We start from the raw sequence: 4,863 nt of genomic DNA, 5'->3' as shown, positions 1-4,863 counted from the left end.
TATGAAACTTCACAGTAATGCACCAAACTGCCCTTTTACCTGTGGTATACCTGATTGTACCCGTGCATTCAGAAAATTTGCAGCCTTCAAGTCTCATCTATACAGAGATCATAAGGGGTATAAATCTCACAGCAGTGCTACAGGCGAACAAATTGGCACAACACAGATTTGTCAGGTTGAATTTTGTCGGATTACATTCACAAATCTGAAGGATTTCCTTAGTCATTTGAAAGGCCATATACAAGAGGGAAGGAAAATAACGTGTCCTTTTAGGGGTTGTGAGAAAACATTTGGTGTAAAATCAACATTTGCATCTCACATTTCGAGAATACACAAAAACAGTTTGGCTGAACATGAGGCGGTGTTTCAACACCCATCCCAAGAAGCACAGTCTGAAAACCTGTCTCAACCTGTGAGTCAGCCCTCCACCTCTCACATTGAGGATGATGAACAGCCAGAGACAGGAGAACTTTATGATAGTGTGGATGAAGACCTCTTTTTGAAGAACTTGTCTTTGTTTTATTTGAAGCTTCAGGCTAAGCTGATCGTCTGTGCTGGAGCGGCTCTCTGCTTCTCCAAACTGAGGGATCGCTGAACAGCAGCTAATGTAGCTAACAAACCGACTATAGAAAAGTACTCCATAAGACCCCACTTCAAAAAACCCGAACTATCCGTTGAAGGTTGAAGATTCGCAACATTTCCGTTTAATCGTTTCCACTGATATACACCGTTCACTGTTTATTTCTGTTTGGGTAACTTTTGCCAGAAACTACAGTGCCCAGCTGTTTTATGAGTAGTATATTTTCATGACCAGTTTTTTAAAGGAATTGTTCGACATTTTGGGAAATACTCCTATTCGCTTTATGGTGGAGAGTTAGATGAGTAGATGGATACCATGTCCATTAAAGGCACAGTAAAAAGGTTAAAAAGTGAGATTTAAAGGTAGATTTTGTTACTTTTGGACAAAGCCAGGCTAGCTGTTTCCCCATTTCCAGTCTGTGCTTAATTAGGCTAACCAGCTTCTGTCTGAAGCCTTATATTTAACATGATATAATTTTATTCATTATTATTTATTTATGGGGATTCAAATTCAGTTCTGAAGGCATGTTGTAAAACTGCTGAGTTTTAATAAAAATTTTGGTTTGCTGCAGCTCTGACTCTGGTTTTATTTAACATATTAAATAAAATTATTTTGCTAATGTGAAAAACAAAATTTAACTGTAAAAACATTCAACAACAACATATTGTATTGTGAAGTATTAACAGCTATTTACTGGCAACTTTAGTTGCCAGGTAACCTCTGTAATTTGAATAGAATACAAGATAATGTTGTAAACTAGATTAAAATTAATAGTTGTTTTTCCAAAAAAAACAACAAGAAATTGCTGTAATTTATATACAATAAAAATTTGTAAAAGTCATCCTGTAATTTACTGTAATCCTTTTTAGAGTAATTAACAGGAATTTTACAATACTTTACTGGCAACTTTTTTGCCAGGTATTTACTGTAAATTCTACAGTCAATTTGTTACAGTGCACGGAGATCTTGACACCAGATGTGGACAGGAACCCAGCGGACCAGGACCTTGGCCTGCACAATCTCTACCCTACTGCCTCCAGTGACGGCCCCAGCGATTCCCGACCGTCTACTCCTCCTGCTCATGATTCCAACGTGATCAGGTCTCTTCCATCCACTCCTTCCCATGTGATACTTGACCATGGTGGGGGTGCGGTGGGAGAGCCACACCTATAGGCTCAGCACGTATTACGGCCGAGACGTCAACGCAGAGGACCAAACTGGTACGGGGACTGGGTCACTGAGTCATAACTGTTCATATTTGCACTAGAGACTTTACAGTTTGCATTGGACTCTAGTTTGTTTACAATGCAAAAAGAAAAGCACTTTTTCATTGTTTATTGTTCAAGATAAAAAAAAAACACAAAGTTGAAGAGACAATGGTTTTGCATCCCATTTGAATGTATGTATTCTGATTACAGGATCAGCCAGTTAGTATTACACCCGGTTGCCAAAGAATAGGTGTTAATGTGTAATGTACTCTTTGTTTAATCAGAGACAATTGCATTTTTCTTTATAAACAATTTTTTTTTCACTCACGGGTTCACTGTTAAATGAGCTAGGTTTATCACCGTTAGACCTATCTCTCTGATTTGTGCAATGTCTTGTACACAGCTTTCTCTTCACATTTTAGGCCTACAGATATGGAGATTGTGTAGTTTTATATGTTGTTGAGATGGAATGGAATTAGTGCTAATTGCCAATCCATGGTGGGGGTAGTGTTGTGGGATGTGTCTAACACTAATGTGTAACCCAGGCAGCTCAGTGTGTGAATGTGAGTGCGTGCGCGCGACCGAGGGGCGGCGCATGAGCGAGCCTGTGAAGCGGAAGACGGGTGTGTTATTGTTTTTATGTTTGCATGTGTGCCGGTGAATGAATGGTGGAGACGGCGACTGGAGCAGAGAGAGAGAGAGAGTTGGATGTTACCGTGCAATCAGCTAATAAACCCGGATTCTCTTCAACAAACAAACGGCCTGTCATTTGTGTGCCACCACGTAACAACTGTGGAGAAAAAAGTCTCGGGAGTTAACCCCGGAAAAGAACGCTACCTCCGGCCCTGGAGAATATAGATCTCCCCTGCGTTCCCCGACCACGGTCAGGAGACAAAAGCAGGAAAGGTTAACAATAGCCTTTTCTTTTAATTCTGAGTTCTGGAGTTGGACTTCCATTTTTTATTACTTGAAGTTTTTCTGTGAAAGGCCGCCTTGACGAAGGCGATGCTACAACATCGCTCTCTCAACCTCTCTCAGCACTCTGGGGGGCGTGGTCTGCAGTTAGACCTGCGCTGTTAGGACTTTTGTTTTTGGCCCGCCCACTTAAAATCAAACTGTGTTTGTCAATTCGCCCATCACTCTCCAAACCAAAACACATGACTTCTCCATAGCTTGGATTCGAGAAGTCCTAACCAATGAATGAGCCAGCTAACCGGGCCTAATAGAGACGGACGATTCTGATTGGATAACATGTTTCAGGACAGTAACCCTATTGCTGATGGGAAATTGACAGTAAACTTAACTTTAGAACATAGATGAGAGAAAATGTATTAGATGTATTGTATTAAATTAAATGACATAGATTTTTTAAATAAATAAATATATATATACTATACATATATATATACATATATACTGTACATTATTTAATACTCATATTTTTTGGTCCAGAATTAATGTTGGGCCTTCTCTGAAAGCATAGAAGGCCCTGAAGGTTCCCCACTGATAAGTTTAGAATAAGTAATCAATTACTCACTCACTCACTCACTCACTCAGACGAGTAAAAACAACATGAACGTCACACAGTGCTGGACACAAATCATGTTGTTGCTCTTTTATCACTCAAGTTTTACTCTGAAGCTCTTCTGTTCTCTGTTAATAGCGGTTTATTTTAGGTTGTAAATAAACATAATAGTTCTTAATATTCTTACACTAACTTGTACTCACTGTAACATTATTATAGTTTCAATAATACTGCTGTTTTTTTACTGCCACATAGGACAAATATTTGCATGAAGCCAAAATAATTTGAAATTCAACATTAAAAACAACATCAAGTGAAGAAAGTGGTCTCACAATTTTCACTTTCTTTATGTATTTGCACCATTATTCCAGAAGAGGGCAGTGCTTCACCTATAAATTCCAACCCTATTTACCTTTTCGAGGTACCTGAAATCCCAATCAACTTTCATGTGTTTAGTGACTATTCTCTATTCCAATTTATTTCATTCCTCTGTATTTTATTCCTATAGAATAACCAGTGTATTTACATTAAGACGGGGGGCAGAGCGGCTGAAGGCCAACATACACATTTACAGGTGCATGGTCGCTAAGGTCTATTGCCCCAATCTCACAGGATTTTATCTTTGTCTTTTTCAAGTGTTGAATAATGAGTGTGATAATGTGGTCTCCGATTAAAGACGTGGAGCAGTACCTGGCAGAAAATAACAAATGACAAAATACATTTTGTGTCACCCAAGCACTGCACTTCCAGCACAACAACACCAAATCTGTTTCATGAATAATGAGTCCATGAAAAGTCGTTACACTGGGTGGAAATCTTTCTTAACTCCAGCAGCAGATGGCACTGGTGAGAACTGAATGAAGCTTCGAGTAGTGAACCTTGGAGCAAAGCAATGGGCTGGTAAGCCTCATTGCCTCCCCAACTTCACTGAGACTGGGTCTCGTGACATTGTGTCAGGTCTCAGAGAGTGGGACATAAATCAATCAATAAATAAATAAATGTCCTGTAAAACAGGTGAAATAATGAGAAAGAACGAAGCAGAAACTTACGACTTGTGGCACCTACGTCATCAAAACAATCCTCCACTGCCCCCTACTGTCAATAGTGGTAAATGTGTGATTTTTAACACAAAATCTTGAAACACCTCTTTTTAATAAAGGTAAATAATAATAACCTGACTATTAAAAGCTTTCCAAATAATGAAAAATACAATGTGATTAGTTAATTATTTAGCGACAGTTAATTAAACCAAAAATGTGACCACATATTTCAAAAATGGTCAAAGGAAAAATAAATGTAGCTAACCGAACTTCGCAATGTGTAAAATTAATTCTCGTGGAGCTGGACGACACAACGGTAAACGACGAGAGTATTATAATATTGCTTAATAATCTGGCTCATAATCTTGTACATATCATATAGTATTAGTATTACTATAAAGCGCTATGATCGCACCATACTGCATAACATGCGTTATCGCTCGTTGCGGTGGTGAGTGTGAATTTCCGCGGGGACCGTGAAGGCAGCACAGCTCCTCCGGCGCTTGTACC

Source organism: Solea solea, chromosome 15 (genome assembly GCF_958295425.1).
Source record: "Solea solea chromosome 15, fSolSol10.1, whole genome shotgun sequence".
NCBI lineage: Eukaryota > Metazoa > Chordata > Actinopteri > Pleuronectiformes > Soleidae > Solea > Solea solea.
The sequence above is the reverse complement of the archived record's forward strand: the minus strand, read 5'-3'. Positions refer to the sequence as shown.